Source organism: Anomaloglossus baeobatrachus, chromosome 4 (genome assembly GCF_048569485.1).
Source record: "Anomaloglossus baeobatrachus isolate aAnoBae1 chromosome 4, aAnoBae1.hap1, whole genome shotgun sequence".
Taxonomy (NCBI): Eukaryota; Metazoa; Chordata; class Amphibia; order Anura; family Aromobatidae; genus Anomaloglossus; species Anomaloglossus baeobatrachus.
In genome coordinates, this window is record NC_134356.1 from 370,585,418 (window position 1) to 370,604,490 (window position 19,073).

The following is a 19,073-nucleotide window of genomic DNA, read 5'->3' on the forward strand; positions in this document are numbered from 1 at the left end:
CAGCCCATAGAGCAGCATTATACAGCCCATAGAGCAGCATTATACAGCCCATAGAGCAGCATTATACAGCCCATAGAGCAGCATTATACAGCCCATAGAGCAGCATTATACAGCCCATAGAGCAGCATTATACAGCCCATAGAGCAGCATTATACAGCCCATAGAGCCGCATTATACAGCCCATAGAGCCGCATTATACAGCCCATAGAGCCGCATTATACAGCCCATAGGGCCGCATTATACAGCCCATAGGGCCGCATTATACAGCCCATAGAGCAGCATTATACAGCCCATAGAGCAGGATTATACAGCCCATAGAGCCGCATTATACAGCCCATAGAGCCGCATTATACAGCCCATAGAGCAGCATTATACAGCCCATAGAGCAGGATTATACAGCCCATAGAGCAGCATTATACAGCCCATAGAGCAGCATTATACAGCCCATAGAGCAGCATTATACAGCCCATAGAGCAGCATTATACAGCCCATAGAGCCGCATTATACAGCCCATAGAGCCGCATTATACAGCCCATAGAGCAGCATTATACAGCCCATAGAGCCGCATTATACAGCCCATAGAGCAGCATTATACAGCCCATAGAGCAGCATTATACAGCCCATAGAGCCGCATTATACAGCCCATAGAGCCGCATTATACAGCCCATAGAGGCGCATTATACAGCCCATAGAGCAGCATTATACAGCCCATAGAGCCGCATTATACAGCCCATAGAGCCGCATTATACAGCCCATAGAGCAGCATTATACAGCCCATAGAGCAGCATTATACAGCCCATAGAGCCGCATTATACAGCCCATAGAGCAGCATTATACAGCCCATAGAGCAGCATTATACAGCCCATAGAGCAGCATTATACAGCCCATAGAGCAGCATTATACAGCCCATAGAGCAGCATTATACAGCCCATAGAGCAGCATTATACAGCCCATAGAGCCGCATTATACAGCAGCCCATAGAGCCGCATTATACAGCCCATAGAGCAGCATTATACAGCCCATAGAGCCGCATTATACAGCCCATAGAGCCGCATTATACAGCCCATAGAGCCGCATTATACAGCCCATAGAGCCGCATTATACAGCCCATAGAGCCGCATTATACAGCCCATAGAGCCGCATTATACAGCCCATAGAGCCGCATTATACAGCCCGTATCGCAGCATTATACAGCCCATAGAGCAGCATTATACAGCCCATAGAGCAGCATTATACAGCCCATAGAGCAGCATTATACAGCCCATAGAGCCGCATTATACAGCCCATAGAGCAGCATTATACAGCCCATAGAGCAGCATTATACAGCCCATAGAGCAGCATTATACAGCCCATAGAGCAGCATTATACAGCCCATAGAGCCGCATTATACAGCCCATAGAGCAGCATTATACAGCCCATAGAGCCGCATTATACAGCCCATAGAGCCGCATTATACAGCCCGTATCGCAGCATTATACAGCCCATAGAGCAGCATTATACAGCCCATAGAGCAGCATTATACAGCCCATAGAGCAGCATTATACAGCCCATAGAGCAGCATTATACAGCCCATAGAGCCGCATTATACAGCCCATAGAGCAGCATTATACAGCCCATAGAGCCGCATTATACAGCCCATAAAGCCGCATTATACAGCCCATAGAGCAGCATTATACAGCCCATAGAGCAGCATTATACAGCCCATAGAGCAGCATTATACAGCCCATAGAGCAGCATTATACAGCCCATAGAGCCGCATTATACAGCCCATAGAGCAGCATTATACAGCCCATAGAGCAGCATTATACAGCCCATAGAGCAGCATTATACAGCCCATAGAGCAGCATTATACAGCCCGTATCACAGCATTATACAGCCCATAGAGCCGCATTATACAGCCCATAGAGCCGCATTATACAGCCCATAGAGCAGCATTATACAGCCCATAGAGCCGCATTATACAGCCCATAGAGCCGCATTATACAGCCCATAGAGCCGCATTATACAGCCCATAGAGCCGCATTATACAGCCCATAGAGCAGCATTATACAGCCCATAGAGCCGCATTATACAGCCCATAGAGCCGCATTATACAGCCCATAGAGCAGCATTATACAGCCCATAGAGCCGCATTATACAGCCCATAGAGCCGCATTATACAGCCCATAGAGCAGGATTATACAGCCCATAGAGCAGGATTATACAGCCCATAGAGCCGCATTATACAGCCCATAGAGCCGCATTATACAGCCCATAGAGCCGCATTATACAGCCCATAGGGCCGCATTATACAGCCCATAGGGCCGCATTATACAGCCCATAGAGCAGCATTATACAGCCCATAGAGCAGGATTATACAGCCCATAGAGCCGCATTATACAGCCCATAGAGCCGCATTATACAGCCCATAGAGCCGCATTATACAGCCCATAGAGCCGCATTATACAGCCCATAGAGCCGCATTATACAGCCCATAGAGCAGGATTATACAGCTCATAGAGCAGCATTATACAGCCCATAGAGCAGCATTATACAGCCCATAGAGCAGGATTATACAGCTCATAGAGCAGCATTATACAGCCCATAGAGCAGCATTATACAGCCCATAGAGCAGCATTATACAGCCCATAGAGCAGGATTATACAGCCCATAGAGCAGCATTATACAGCCCATAGAGCAGCATTATACAGCCCATAGAGCAGCATTATACAGCCCATAGAGCCGCATTATACAGCCCATAGAGCAGCATTATACAGCCCATAGAGCCGCATTATACAGCCCATAGAGCAGCATTATACAGCCCATAGAGCAGCATTATACAGCCCATAGAGCCGCATTATACAGCCCATAGAGCCGCATTATACAGCCCATAGAGCAGCATTATACAGCCCATAGAGCAGCATTATACAGCCCATAGAGCAGCATTATACAGCCCATAGAGCAGCATTATACAGCCCATAGAGCAGCATTATACAGCCCATAGAGCCGCATTATACAGCCCATAGAGCAGCATTATACAGCCCATAGAGCAGCATTATACAGCCCATAGAGCAGCATTATACAGCCCATAGAGCCGCATTATACAGCCCATAGAGCAGCATTATACAGCCCATAGAGCCGCATTATACAGCCCATAGAGCAGCATTATACAGCCCATAGAGCAGCATTATACAGCCCATAGAGCAGCATTATACAGCCCATAGAGCAGCATTATACAGCCCATAGAGCAGGATTATACAGCCCATAGAGCCGCATTATAGTTTGGTGGGTGGGGAAAGCCGCCGTTTTTACACTCCGCTCGTGTTGTTCTTGGCATCCTTCCATTTCTCTGAACTTCTGGTACCCGAGTGGCAGGACCTGAAACTTGCTGCGCACAAGTGTCTGTCACCGGCACACGGGTCCGCACCATCTGTGCTGCCGAGTGGCCCGGGGCCGTGCGCTGTGCTGCCGAGTGGCCCGGGGCCGTGCGCTGTGCTGCCGAGTGGCCCGGGGCCGTGCGCTGTGCTGCCGAGTGGCCCGGGGCCGTGCGCTGTGCTGCCGAGTGGCCCGAGGCCGTGCGCTGTGCTGCAGAGTGGCCCGGGGCCGTGCGCTGTGCTGCCGAGTGGCCCGGGGCCGTGCGCTGTGCTGCAGAGTGGCCCGGGGCCGTGCGCTGTGCTGCCAGAAGTACACGGTGTTTCCAGGCGGCGCTCCGTCACATTAGTTGGCAGCCTCTTCCTTCCTCTGTAAGTGGCTTTCATTTTTGTTTGTTGATCTCCCCGCACAGAGCAGCAGTCTCCTCGCTCGTTCTCCTCCGCGATCTCCCTGAGGTCGGGCCTCCATGTGGCCTTTATTTTTATTGTCAGCTGCTAGAGCAGGAGCGCATGTGAGCGACGTAATCGTAGAAGAGGGGAAGTGGCACTGGTGAATGTCCTCCTCCGAACGCTGCACACAAGGCTCCGTACTGGCCTGCTTGCACATAGCTGCCTGCCTGCACACATAGCATTGCTGTATGCTGCCTGCCTGCACACATAGCATTGCTGTATGCTGCCTGCCTGCACACATAGCATTGCTGTATGCTGCCTGCCTGCACATAGCTGCCTGCCTGCACACATAGCATTGCTGTATGCTGCCTGCCTGCACATAGCTGCCTGCCTGCACACATAGCATTGCTGTATGCTGCCTGCCTGCACACATAGCATTGCTGTATGCTGCCTGCCTGCACACATAGCATTGCTGTATGCTGCCTGCCTACACACATAGCATTGCTGTATGCTGCCTGCCTGCACACATAGCATTGCTGTATGCTGCCTGCCTGCACACATAGCATTGCTGTATGCTGCCTGCCTACACACATAGCATTGCTGTATGCTGCCTGCCTGCACATAGCTGCCTGCCTGCACACATAGCATTGCTGTATGCTGCCTGCACACATAGCATTGCTGTAGGCTGCCTGCCTGCACACATAGCATTGCTGTAGGCTGCCTGCCTGCACACATAGCATTGCTGTAGGCAGGCTGCCTGCCTGCACACATAGCATTGCTGTAGGCTGTTTGCCTGCACACATAGCATTGCTGTATGCTGCCTTTACACATAGCATTGCTGTATGCTGCCTGCTGTAACGTCCTGGAGGTGGATTCACTGGGCCGTGCACCAGACGCCCCCAGTGAGGCAACCCGGAGCTAACCCCTATACAGGGACTGTCCGATCACCCCATCGGAGGGCCTAGATGCACGGTAGACGGAACACTAGGGGTACGGGATCAGAGTCCTTCAGGGATTTTGTACGGGAATGTCTCTGAGTCCAATGAGCACCGGAGGCCGGACAGATGACTGGAACATGATTCAGGTGCCGGGTAGGAACCGCAGACGGGGTCCGGGTTCAGCGAGACGTGAAGGCTGGTGTTACCAGGTGAAGTCGGGGATCGGTGACGGGTTCAGGCTGATGGTAGATGGGATCCTCAGCAGACAGTCACCGGGAGACTTCCTGGGGAATCAGCAGTCAGGACCAGGTTAAGGTGGCAGGACGGGTTCTGCGTAAGAGACAGAGTTAAACGGAGTCAAAGCACAAAGGGACCTGAACACCTAGCTATGGGAACACGTTGATCAGGCACCGCCCAAATGGAAAGGAAATCCTAATATACCCTGTGCCTGTAATTGACCATATCCTGTTTCCGGGACGCTGGCCCTCTAAGGAGAGGTGAGTGAGCGCGCATGCGCCCTAATGCGCATGCGTGAGGCTCGTGTGCCGGAGGCCAGAGCTGGAAGCGGTGAAGGAGATGTAGGGGGACCAGACAGAGTGTCCTCGGTCGCAGGGGACGCCGCGACCGGCAAGCAGGAGGCACGGAGGACGCAGAGGAAGGAGAGTAAGGAGGGCAGCCACGGGCAGAAGGACCGGGAACCGGAGCGGTGAGTGACAGACAGCGCCGGGACCTGGGGAGCGTGACAGTACCCCAGGACCGGTCCTCGGGACCATAGCCCTCCCAGTCAACAAGGAAGAACTGCTTACCCTGCGCGGTCTTCATGGCCACTATATCTCTTACTGCGTACACATCTCCATCAGGTGGAGGAGGAGTACTGGCATCAGAGGAGAAGGGACCAAGAACGACTGGCTTGAGCAAGGAGACGTGGAAGGAGTTCGGAATCCGCAAGTCCGGGGAATAGACCAGGATATCGTCCAGATATACGACCACACGGACATAGAAAAGGTCCCTGAACACGTCATTCACCAGTTCCTGGAAGACAGCCAGAGCGTTACAGAGACCGAAGGGCATCACACAATACTCGTAGTGCCCGTCACGGGTGTTGAACGCCATCTTCCATCCGTCTCCCGAGCGAATACGGACCAGGTTATAAGCTCCGCGAAGGTCTAGCTTGGTGAATATACGGGCCCCCTGAGCCGATCGAATAGCTCTGGGATCAGAGGTAGAGGATATTTGTTCTTCACGGTGATCTGGTTCAAGCCCCGGTAGTCGATGCAGGGGCGTAAGTCACCTTCTTTCTTCTTAACGAAGAAAAAGCCCGCTCCAGCAGGAGACGAGGATCTCCTGATAAACCCCCTTGCCAGGTTATCTGCAATGTAGTCCGATATGGCCTGGGTTTCAGCAGGGGACAAGGGATAGATCCGTCCACGAGGAGGAGTAGTTCCGGGCAACAAGTCGATGGTACAGTCGTAGGGTCGATGTGGCGGTAATACCTCTGCCTCCTTCTTGTCAAAAACGTCCACGAATGACCAATATGCGGAAGGCAGTCCCGGTAGGGACTCCGGGACCAGAGGCTGATGGACGGGCCGTACGGACTGCAGACAGTTCTCATGACAAGACGGGCCCCAACGGGTAATCTCTCCAGAACGCCAACTGACGACGGGTTCATGTACTCGTAACCAGGGTAAGCCCAACAGGAGCGAGTGAGACATTTTCGGGAGGACATATAGAGCAATCTTTTCGGTATGCAGAGCACCAATACGGAGTTCCACGGGTTTGGTGACAAACAACCCGAAGTCGGATAGGGGTTTCCCATCCACAGAAGCAATCACAAGGGGTTTTGCAAGCGGGATAACAGGTAACCCAGTACTTGTCCATCTTAGCCTGTTGGATGAAGTTGCCCGCTGCCCCTGAATCAAGATACGCCTCTGCCGTGAACCGGGTCTCCTCTGTCGTCACTTGGACGGTCCATATAACTGGGTCTGAGAGGATTACGGTACCTAGGGTGGCCTCTCCTACCAACCCTAGGATTTGGAGTTTCCCGGCTTCTCGGGGCAGGAACGAAGCAGGTGTGTACCGTTTTCACAGTAGAAACACAGGCCCCTGGCGAGCCGTTCTGCTCGGCGTTGCTCGGTTTGTCTCAGTCGATCTATTTGCATAGGTTCATGAGTAGAGGTGCCGGACGGCACTGACTGAGAGACGGTGGGCTTCTGCGGAGTGGAGGTGTGCCGTGTCGGTCGCCTCTCCAGGGATACCTCCTTGGACCGCTCCTGGAAACGGAGATCAATCCGAGTTGCAAGAGAGACCAGGGCATCCAAGATAGGAGGAACATCACGACTGGCCAACTCGTCCTTGATGCGACCGGAGAGCCACTCCCAGAAGGCTGCTGTCAATGCCTCGTTGTTCCACCGTAGCTCAGAGGCAATTTGTTATTTTTTACCCTGAAAAAATGTGCTAAGGCTTATTTCCGGGGTAGGGCTTTTTTTTTTTTTTACTTTTCAAGGGAACACTGATTGGGGGTAAGTTTACACCCTAAAAAAGGCAGACAACCCCAAAATAATCATACTTACCAGACTGGGGACATTTGCGTTTCTCCCAGTTCCTCCTGATTCACAGCATGTGCTCCCAGCAGGTCCTTGTGTGCTCCACAGCGGTCCTCCCCTGCTTCTGGCCAGCATCCATCTGCTCTCACACACACACACACACACACACACACACACACACACTTCAGATCACAGAAACATAATACACACACATATGCGGTGGAACTAATGGAGGAACTGTGGTGGAATGCATCGATGCGTTCCACTGCAGGTCCTCGATGCATTACTCCATAGGACTTCGCGTTCCACTGCGTCCCTGGAGTAGTACGGTATCACTGGATGTGTATTTGTTTGTGTGTGCGTTTCACTGCAGGTCCTCAATGCATTCCACAGCAAGTCCTCGCGTTCCATAGTGTCCCGTTCGGAGTCTGGTGAGTAACATAGCGGGGTCTATCTTCTTTCTTTTGGGCTGTCTGCTTTCTATAATCTAGTGTTCTGCAGTATTCTTTAACTTTTTTAGCAGCATGGACACTTCAGTATTGAATCGCAACTAGGGCTTATTTTTGGGGTAGGGCTTATATTAAAGCCTTATACCGAAAAGACTGAACATTTCTGCTAGTGGTTATTTTCGGGGTAGGGCTTATTTTCGGGGAAACATGGTATATTTGGAGGCTAAAGAGGTGGTGTTGTGTTTAAAAGTGTCATCGGGTTTTGCTACCTCATCTGAGAGCAGCATAATGTAGGAAAAGACTCTGAATCCAAAGATGTATCACTTAGATTACTGGGTTTAGCAGTTGTGACACAATGTTTTAGCTGTAGCATAGCTCAGAGAGTTAACCCTGCTCACACCACAGCTCTGTGTATAGTGTCTTTTGACCGTGAGCTGCCTATCACTGCTGAGGATGTGGTCGGACCAGGGCTCACATGAGCTATAGTCCAGGCAGTGTTAAAAGGGGGGCTTTAAAGCATGAGGAAATGTTAATCTCAATACTTATCTATTTATTGCCCCAATCTAAACTAATTTCTAATATGGCTGCATTAAAAATTCTCTATCCTTCCCTGAATATACTATCTGCTTTTCAATTTTTTTCTTACTTTCTGCCTGATAACATTTTGTTTAAGAATCCCAATACATTCTGAGACAAACAAAGCGTCATCAGGCGGCAGAAGCTGTGGTCACTTCCCACTCATTGAAACAAAGCATCATCAGTGATGCTCTTTTCAGGGCCTGTTGTCTCTGCTGTGTTCATGCGAGCTGTCATTGTGTGAGTTCAACAGTGATAGCCCACTCTGTTTTTCCGGCTCAGATAAGTAGAGACAGCAACAGAGCAGTGTGTACTGATTGGCAGAGTAAGCTGCTCCGGCAACAGCTCAATAGGGTTGAGATCTGGTGATTGGTCTGTCCACGCCATTACAGATAGAATACCAGCTGCTTGCTTCTTCGCTAAATAGTTCATGTATAATTTGGAGGTGTGCTTTGGGTCATTGTCCTGTTGTAGGATGAAATTGGCTCCAATCAAGCGCTGTCCACAGGGTAGCAAAATTGAGTGTTAGCCTTCCTTATTCAAAATCCCTTTTAGCTTGTACAAATCTCCCACTTTACCAGCACCAAAGCAACCCCAGACCATCACATTACCTCCACCATGCTTGACAGATAGCGTTAGGTACTCTTCCAGCATCTTTCCAGTTGTTCTGCATCTCACAAATGTTCTTCTTTGTGATCCAAACACCTCAAAGTTCGATTCGTCTGTACATAACACTTTTTACTTTTTTCCAATCTTCCTCTGTCAAATGTCTGTGTTCTTTTGCCCATATTAATCTTTTCCTTTTATTAGCCAGTCTCAGATATGGCTTTTTCTTTGTCACTCTGCCCTGAAGGCCAGCATCCCGGAGTTGCCTCTTCACTGTAGACGTGGACACTGGCATTTTGCGGGTACTATTTAATGAAGCTGCCAGTTGAGGACCTGTGATGTGTCGATTTCTCAAACTAGAGACTCTAATGTACTTGTCTTGTTGCTCAGTTGTGCAGCGGGGCCTTCCACTTCTTTCTACTCTGATTAGAGCCTGTTTCTGCTCTCCTGGAAGGGAGTAGTACACACCGTTGTAGGAAATCTTCAGGTTTTTTGGCAATTTTTCTCATGGAATATCCTTAATTTCTATGAACAAAAATAGACTGTCGAGTTTCACATGAAAGTTCTCTTTTTCTAGCCATTTTGAGCGTTTAATGGAACCAACAAATGTAATGTTCCAGATTCTCAACTAGCTCAAAGGAAGATCAGTTTTTTAGCTTCTCTAATCAGCAAAACTGTTTTCAGCTGTGCTAACATACTTCTACAAGGGTTTTACAAGGGTTTTTAAGGGATTTCTAAACATCCATTAGCCTTCTAACACAGCAAGCACAAATGTACCATTAGAACACTGGAGTGGTGGCTGTTGGAAATGGGCCTCTATACACCTATGTAGATATTGCATTCAAAACCAGATGTTTCCAGTTAGAATGGTCATTTACCACATTAACAATGTATAGAGTGTATTTCTGTCTAATTTAATGTTACCTTAATTGAAAAAAATGTGCTTTTCTTGAAAGAATAAGGAAATATGTAAGTGACCCTAAACTTTTGAACTGTAGTGTATGACAGGATTATTATTATTTAAGAAAAAGACTGATGGCACATCCTATCTTTCTAATGTGAACAGGTGCAAACTGAATATGAAACCTAGTAACAAAAAATAGTTGCATTCTGTAGCAATAAGACGTGAAACAATGAATATGGGAATCTAAACATGCATTGCTGCTATGAAAAACATGCAAAAATTGAGATACTAAGCAGACAGAAATGGACAGTTTTATGTGAGCCAAATAACAAGCGGTAAGGTGACCTCATTTTTGTTGGGTCCCTACCAAACTAATGGCTCTCTTTGGGTTAAAAAAAAACCCCTACAATTTATGGGCGGATAGGAACCTGCAAATGGAGAATTAAAATGCCTGAGGCTGAAGAGCAGGAGACTGATGGCCCATCCTATCTTTCTAATGTGAACAGGTGCAAACTGAATATGAAACAGTAACAAAAAGAAGACAGTTGCACACTGCAGTGCTAAGATATGTGGAACAATGAATATGGGAATATAGATATACATTACTGCTATGAAAAACATACAAAAATTGAGCTACTTAGCACATAAAAATGGCCAGTTTTATTAGGATTATTATTATTGACTTAATATGTTAAAAAGTGAGTAGAATTAGTTTTTTTGTTTGCTTTTTTTTTCTTTTCAATTTTTTTTTTTTTTTTCCAAAACGTTTTTTATTGATTTTTCAAATTTGTAAAAACATGACAAGTATCATTGCAAAAGAAGAACATTCGTCTGACAAAATGTGACATAGAGGTGGGTGATACCCCAATTTGGAGTTCCATGTTGCTGTTCGATTTAAGATAGTATACAGTAACATTAAACCAAAACAGAGGTAATGAAATATAATATATAATATAACATATGCAATACAATTCGTTAAATCTCTGTGTCGTCCCTGAATGATTTCAATTTTGCTAGCGTGTCTTGGTATTCCCAACCGTCTCGTCTCCCCCTCCCGCCAGAGCCCCCTCCTAGGTGATTCTCAGTTTACCCAGGCTGTCCTGGATATCGCTCAGGATATACCACTCCGAGTGAACAAAAGGTGCCATCAGGTTAATTATTTCTCCCTGTGTGAATTGGCTTTCAATAAAATGTCTCCATCTCACAAAAAACTTGGCTGTCAACCCATCTTTATCCCTCTCCGCTTCTAGTTTTTCCCACTTCAGAAGGTTGTGTAGTTCGCCCATAACCTCCTTTATGGATGGGCCCTCCCTTTGAATCCAGTGTTTTAAGATGCAACGCTTAGCTATCATGGCTATGTCATACGTTATTGCGTATTTCCTCTTTTCCTGAGTGCTCGGTCCTCCACCTACTCCTCCCTCAAAGGAGTGGAAAATCCACACCATTAAGTCTAGTTTGCTGAAAATTCCCCATGTTGACTGGGCAAATAGTCTCACTTGGTTCCAGAACCTAGCGATTGTCTCACATTCCCATAGCCCATGCAGCATATCCGTTTTCTCTTTTTGACACTTAGGACACCACCTATCCCTACCTGGTATGTTGAAACCCATAATGGCCCTATGTAGAATTCTGAATTGAGTGTCTCTCCATCTCTCATTGGTAATATGTTTCCGCACTTGTACCCATCCTCTCAGTATATCATCCACTACTTCTTCCCTTCCCAATTGTTTCCCCCACGCTGTTAAAGTCCGACTATCCTCCCGTGAGATAAGCACCCCCCTTAGCGATCGATAAATTTTAGAGACATTTATACTTGTTACATCACATTCCAGTAACTCATCAATCAAACTTCTGTTCAGCTCTCTTCCAACCACAACAAGGTCTCCTATTATTCCATGTTTCAATTGTTCATATTGGATGATATGTGAGCTATTAAGGTTGTACTTATCCAACACTTCCCGACTTGTCATCCACCTCCTGTCCTCCACATTCATGACATCTATCATTCTCCTGACTCCCCTCTCTTTCCATCTAGTAAATAGCTTGTTTTCTCATCCCAGGGGAAAATTTGGGGATGCCAAGGGGTTCAAGTACTTGGACACTTTCCATGAGAGCCCCAGTTTTTTCCTTACCGACTTCCATGTTAGCATGGTGTCTCAGAATATAATTGAGTTCCTTATGTGCCCTTCAACCCTGGATAGTGGGGAGTGCAGAATGGACGTCAGATCCCACGGTGACGCATATTTAGTTTCCATCGCATGATCTGAGTGCCTACTCGTTCCTCTCACCCAATCAATTACATGCCTCATGATACATACAAGATTATACCCTTGGACATCTGGAAAGTTTAGACCTCCCTCCTCTGTTGACTTCATCAGCGTACGCAGCTTTATTCTGGGTTTCCTTCCCCTCCACAGAAATTCTGTATACGCGGAGTTGAGCTTATTCACATCCTTTAGTTTTAGCAATAGCGGGATTGTCTGGAAGGGATACAGCAGCCTAGGAAAGCTCATCATTTTTATCAGGTGGCATCTTGCCAGTAATGGAAGTGGCAGACCTTTCCATCCCTTTAATTGAACTATAATTTTCCTGATTAGCGGTCCATAGTTCAAGTTATAGATTGTTTCCACCGATCTTCCTATATGCACTCCCAGGTATTTAATTGAAGATTGTGCTATAGGAATTCCACATAGACAGCCATCCCTTATTTGTCCCCCCACTGTCCCATGATGCCCCTTTAGGAACATGATCTCGCACTTTTTTTTGTTCCGTTTGAAACCGGAGAATGAGCCAAATTTTTCAATCAAGGCAAGAGTCTGTGGCAAATCCGCATCGGGGTCCCCCATATAAAGTATGATGTCATCAGCAAAAAGCGCTGTCTTTACTTATGAACCCCTTATCTTGATTCCTTTAAAGCTATTTTGTCCCTGTAGTATTCTTGACAACGGCTCGATTGCCAGGTTGAATAAAAGAGGAGATAATGGGCAACCCTGTCTTGTTCCCTTCATCAAAGGGAACACGTCTGATAGAAAGCCCGGAGTGTGTACCCTAGCTCCCGAGTTGACATAAAGGTTTCTAATGTAAAGTCTCATCTTGCCTACAATCCCTATGGCCTCCATTACCCTGTCTAACCACCTCCAATTTACATTATCAAACGCTTTTTCTGCGTCAAGTGTAACTAGGGCAGGTCTAGCCCCTCCCTCAGTGAGACCCAGTCTAACCGCGTCTACCACTAGAATTGTCTTTCGGATATTGGTAACGGCATTTCTCCCCTTAATAAACCCCACCTGGTGATTCGTAATGATCCTAGGTAAGATCTCGGCCAGTCTATTAGCCATGATCTTGGACATAATTTTTAAATCCTGATTTATGAGCGATATAGGTCTATAACTAGAGGGATCACTTTTCAATTTTTAAGTTTTGGTTTATCGGGCTGAGTGAATGCTTCTTTTTTGCACCCTGAACTGACACTTTTATCTGTCATTTTGGGTTAGAAACAATGTTGTGATTGCCTTTTATTGCAGTGTTGCAGCAAAAATTTAATTTCTGGCTTTTCAATTTTGTTTATTATGCTGTTTACCCATCGGTTAATTTATTTTATATTTTAATAGATCAGACTCTTACAAACACAGTGATACCAAGTATATATTTTTTTAATGTGGCAAAAGGAGGTCTATTTGAACTTTGAGATTTTTTTTCTTCATAATTTTAAAATTCTTTTTTTTACTTTCTACTGCATTTGCTTTTTTTTTTTTCTTTAAAGGAACCTGAACCTGTGATTATCTGATCGCTTGTGCTATACATAGCAGTGCATCAGCACTGCTATGTATAGCTAAAAATCTGTATAGCGAAATTCATGGTCTCCTATGAACGCCAGCTACATGCTTGTTTTCACAGGAGAACAGTCATGACAGGCATGGGGGTCTTCAGCAGACCTCTGAGCATTGTGGCAACCCATTTATGCCTTTTGATTGTGGCATGGGCACATTGATGTTTGGTTAGAATGACAGGGCAGGACACGGGTGACTCAGTGGTTAGCACTGCAGTCTTGCCACGCTGGGGTCCTGGGTTCAAATCCCACCTAGGAAAACATCTACAAGACGTTTAAATGTTCTCCCTGTGTTTGTATGGGTTTCTTCCCACACTCCAAAGACATACTGATATACTGATATGGAATTTAGATTGTGAACCCCAGAGGAGATGGTGATAATCACATCTGTAAAGAGCTGTGGGATTAATAGCGCTATATAGGTGAGAAAAAGAAATAAATTCAATGACGCCTCCCCTGCCAGTGCGCATTAAATGCCAGTGTCAGAGATCAACATTGGCATTTAGCAGGTTAACCTCATAACGACGGCCGTACGACTTAAAGCGGCGGCAAAACAGGGTACTTATTCTGTTCCGCCGCTTTAAAGCGGCGGCCCGAAAAAACCCTGTAGCGCCCCCCAGCGACCGAAAATCTCGGGGGTTTCAGCTACCGGGGGTAGCTGAGACCCCCCAGATTATGAATTGGGGTGTTTTTTTTGGACCCCGATCATGTGATCGGCGGTATACACTGTATACCGACGAACACATGAAAAAAAAAGAAATGGCCGGTAAAACTGATTTCTTTTTCATCTGACATGATCAAACATGTCAGATGAGAAAGAAATCTAACCCCCTAGTGCCCCCAAAGCCCCCGGTACCGGAGAGTCCCCCGACCCCCACCCCTACCCCCACCGGACATCCAAAATGGCGCCGAAGCGCACAGAAAACTGCCGCCGGCGCCGGCTCTGCAGTCATTTCCCTCCGATCTGAAATGATCAAACATTTCAGATCGGAGGGAAATGTCCTCCCCCTGACCCCTCCTCCGGTCCACCGGAGCCCTCTGGTCACCGGAGCCCCCTCCGGTTCTCCAGAGCCACCACCCCCCTCCCCCCTCCGGAGCGTGGAAGATGGCGGCGCACAGCGCGCGGCCGCATTCATTCTGCTCTTTCTGCCGCATGTGACACGTCACATGCGGCAGAAAGGTGTCCCCAGGTCCCACTAGGTCACCCCCCGTCACACCCCCCCCCCAAGCCCCCGGTTATACGTTACCTGTCTGCCGCTCCATCCTGTGATCACGCCGCCTCCTTCTTCAATGCTGGCGGCGCATGCGCAGACAGCGGCTGTCAGCTGGATCCCTGCAAGCAGGGATCCTGCTGACGTCGCAACTGCACAGGCTACTCCACTGTCGACCGGGGGAGGGTGAGTGCGGTAATCTGCAGTCACACTCCTCACATGGAGAGACTGCTGTTCCAGAAAATGGGGGGTACGTTCTGTGAGCGTGCCCCTCATATTCTGGAATGAGGTTACTGCAGGTCACTCTGCCCTAGGTGCCCCCCATATTCTAGAAGATCCAGAGTCGGCGTGGGACCTCCAAAATGGATTACAGCGACCGGAATTTCTTTATTTTCAATAAATTGGTAAAAGAGGAATGTTTCGGGGAGTGTTTTTTCAAATAAATTTTTTTTTGTCTTTTTTTTTTCTATTACTGACTGGGTTAGTGATGTCGGGTATCTGTTCAGATGCCGTGACATCACTAACCCCAGGGCTTGATGCCAGGTGACATTACAGCTGGTATCAACCCCATATATTACCCCGTCTGCCACCGCACCAGGGCGCGGGATGAGCTGGGGCGAAGCGCCAGGATTGGCGCATCTAATGGATGCGCCACTTCTGGGGCGGCTGCGGCCTGCTATTTTTAGGCTGGGAAGAGTCCAATAACCATGGCTCTTCCCACCCTGAGAATACCAGACCCCAGCTGTCCGCTTCACCTTGGCTGGTGATCTAATTTGGGCGGGACCCCACGTTTTTTTTTTTTTTTTTAAAAAACGCCTGGGGAGCCCTCCAAATTGATCACCAGCCAAGGTGAAGCTGTCAGCTGTGGTTTGCAGGCTACAGCTGTCTGCTTTACCCTAGCTGGCTATCAAAAATAGGGGGGACCCCACGTCGTTTATTTTAATTATTAATTTTTTGGGGGGCTAAATACAAGGCTAGGCACCCTTTAGTGCCACATGAAAGGCACTAAAGGGCGCCAGCTTAGAATATGCAGGGGGTGGGACGTTATATATGTTTGACATCTATCCATTCATCCATTGTAGCATTTTACGCTGTGTGCCCACAATCAGGGTTTGCAGCGTTTTGGGCGCAGAGTGTGTCCATAGTGTGTCCCTGTGTCCATAATGCTGCGTTGTGCAGTAGAAGCACAGTGGAAGGATTTTTAGAAATCCCATGCCCAATGTGCTTCTTTTCTCCGCAGCATAAACCGACCTGTGGCGCAGCTTCCCGAGCCTCAGCATGTCAATTTATGCTGCGGAGATGGGTGTTCTCTGCAGGTAGCATAGAGCTCCACAGCGGCCTGAACCCAAATCGTGGGCATGGGCAGCTGCGTTCTCCCGTGGACAACACTCACATCTCTGCAGGAGGCTGACACTGTGTACTAGACGCCGTGTCGCTGGATCATGGCCACATAGCCTAAAAGTGAGACATTTGTTGCTACAGCAACATTTTTGTGAAGTACCTGTGGATTCAAAATGCTTACTATACTCCTGAATAAAATCCAGTTTCCAAAATGGAGTCACTTGTGGGGGGTTTCTGCTGTATAGGTACCCAAGGGGCCCTGCAAATGTGACATGGTGCGCGCAATTTATTTCAACTTTTCCAGAATTCAAATGGTGCTCCCTCCATTCCAAGCCCTCCCATTTATCCAAACAGAGGTTTTTGGCCACATGTGGGGTATCCCTGTGCTCATAAGACATTGGATAACAACCTGTGGGGTCCACGGTTTATTGTTGTCTCTTGAAAAAGTGAGAAATTTGATGCTAAAGCAACAGTTTTGTGAAAAAAATGAAAATTTTCAATATGGCAACCTAAGCTTATCAAATTCTGTGAAGTACTCGTGGATTGAAACTGCTCACTATACACCTAGATAAAAGCCTTGAGGTGTCTTGTTTCCAGAATGAAGTCACTTGTGGGGGACCGCCACTGTTTAGGCACCTCAGGGGCTCTCCAAATGCAACCTGGCGTCCGCTATTGATTCCAGCCAATTTTGCAGTCAATTGGCACTCCTTCCCTTCCGAGCCCTGCCATGCGCCCAAACAGTTGATTTCCACCACATATAAGGTATCGCCAAACTCAGGAGAAATTGCACAATAAATGTTATGCTGAATTTTTTCCTTTTACTCTTGTAAAAAAAAAAGCTACCTGGTTGAAATAACAATTTTGTGGTAACATTTTTTTTTTTTTTTCATGGCTCAACGTTATAAAATTCTGTGAAGCACCTGAGGGTTCAGGGTACTCACCAAACATCTAGATAAATTCCTTGAGGGGCCTAGTTTCCAAAATGGGGTCACTTGTGCGGGGTTTCTGCTATTTAGGTACCTTAGGGGACCTCCAAATGCGACATGGTGCCCGCAATCTTTTTCAGGCAAATTTCCTTTCTAAAATTCAAATATTGCTCCTTTCGTTCCAAGCACTCCCATTTGTCCAAACAAAGGTTTCAGACCACATGTGAGGTATCACCGCGCTCATAAAAAAGTGGTTAACAAACCTTGAGGTCAAATTTTTGGAATTACCTCTTGAAAAAGTGAGAAAATTGATGCTAAAGCAACATTTTTGAGAAAATTATTAAAATTTTCAATATGACAACGTAACGTTAACAAAATCTGTGAAGTACCTGTGGGTCCAAAATGCTCAGTATACCCCTAGATAGAAGCCTTGAGGGGTCTAGTTTCCAAAATGGTGTCACTTGTGAGGGATTTCTTCTGTTTAGGTACCTTAGCGGACCTGTAAATGCAACATGGTGCCCGCAATCTATTTCAGCCAAATTTGCTTTCCAAAATTCAAATATTGCTCCTTCTGTTCCGAGCCCTCCCATTTGTCCAAACAGAGGTTTCTGACCACATGTGGGGTATCGGCGCGCTCATAAGAAAGTGGGGAACAAGTTTTGGCATCCATTTTGTTGTGTTATTTCTTCTAAAAGTGAATAAATTTGGGTTAGAGCAACATTTTTAGGTAAAATTTAATTTTTGCTTTTTTTTCATTCCACATTGCTTTTGTTCATGTGAAGCACCTGAAGGGTTAATAAACTTCTTGAATGTGGTTTTGAGTACTTTGGGGGGTGCAGTTTTTAGAATGGTGTCACTTTTGGGTATTTTCTGTCATCTAGGCCTATTGAAGTCACTTCAAATGTGATGTGGTCCCTAAAAAACTGGTTTTGTAAATTTTGATGTAAAAATGAGAAATTGCTGATAAACTTTGAACCCCTCTAACTTCCTAACAAAAAAAAATTTTGTTTCCAAAATTGTGCTGATGTAAAGTAGACAAGTGGGAAATGTTATTTATTAACTATTTTGTGTCACAGAAATCTCTGGTTTAACGCTATAAAAATTCAAAAGTTGAAAATTGCTAAATTTTCAAAATTTTTGCCAATATTCAATTTTTTTCATAAATAAACACAAAAAATATTGTCCTAAATTTGGTACTAACATGAAGTCCAATATGTGACGAAAAAACAATCTCAGAATCACCGGGATCCGTTGAAGCGTTCCAGAGTTATAACCTCATGAAGTGACACTGGTCAGAATTGCAAAATTTGGTCTGGTCATTAAGGTGAAAATTAGCTCCGTCACTAAAGGGTTAACATGCTAGGGGGCAGATGAAGGCTGTCAGGAATAGGTTAAATATATAGAAATTTGAATATTTGCATTTTGAAATTACTTAATGTAATGTATCTGACTGCAAACATTCAGGAATCAGCACATTTATGATCATGATGCATCATTATATTGTTTTTCTTTGTCGCTCCTAATTGGGAGACCCAGACAATTGGGTGTATAGCTACTGCCTCCGGAGGCCACACAAAGTACTACACTTAAAAGTGTAAGGCCCCTCCCCTTCTGGCTATACACCCCCCCGTGGGATCACGGGCTCCTCAGTTTTTATGCTTTGTGCGAAGGAGGCCAGACATCCACGCATAGCTCCACTGTTTAGTCAGCAGCAGCTGCTGACTATGTCGGATGGAAGAAAAGAGGGCCCATACTAGGGCCCCCAGCATGCTCCCTTCTCACCCCACTTTCTGTCGGCGGTGTTTGTTAAGGTTGAGGTACCCATTGCGGGTACGGAGGCTGGAGCCCACATGCTGATTCCTTCCCCATCCCCATTAGGGCTCTGGGTGAAGTGGGACTTTACCGGTCTCCGGGCACTGAGGCCGTGCTCCATCCACAGCCCCTGGAGGATCTGCTGGATACGGAGCGGAGTTTTCTCAGGGACAGGACCCTGCTCCATCAAGGTACTCC

At 46.8% G+C, this 19,073-nt stretch overlaps 1 protein-coding gene across 5 annotated transcripts in view; it reads left to right on the plus strand.

Annotated features, from left to right (window-relative positions):
- The window catches only part of ATXN7L1 (ataxin 7 like 1), a 224,147-nt gene that overhangs the window by 151,105 nt on the left and 53,969 nt on the right, over positions 1 to 19,073 (plus strand). Inside the window, exon 1 of one of the 5 annotated variants that reach the window (XM_075345169.1) lies at positions 3,655 to 3,722. The exons of 3 other annotated variants lie outside the window; for them this stretch is intronic. The gene's annotated coding sequence lies outside the window, so the exon portion shown is untranslated. Of the gene's footprint in view, positions 1 to 3,654; positions 3,723 to 7,467; positions 7,653 to 19,073 lie in introns of those variants that run through there. One more of the 5 variants, XM_075345168.1, reaches the window with a different exon arrangement.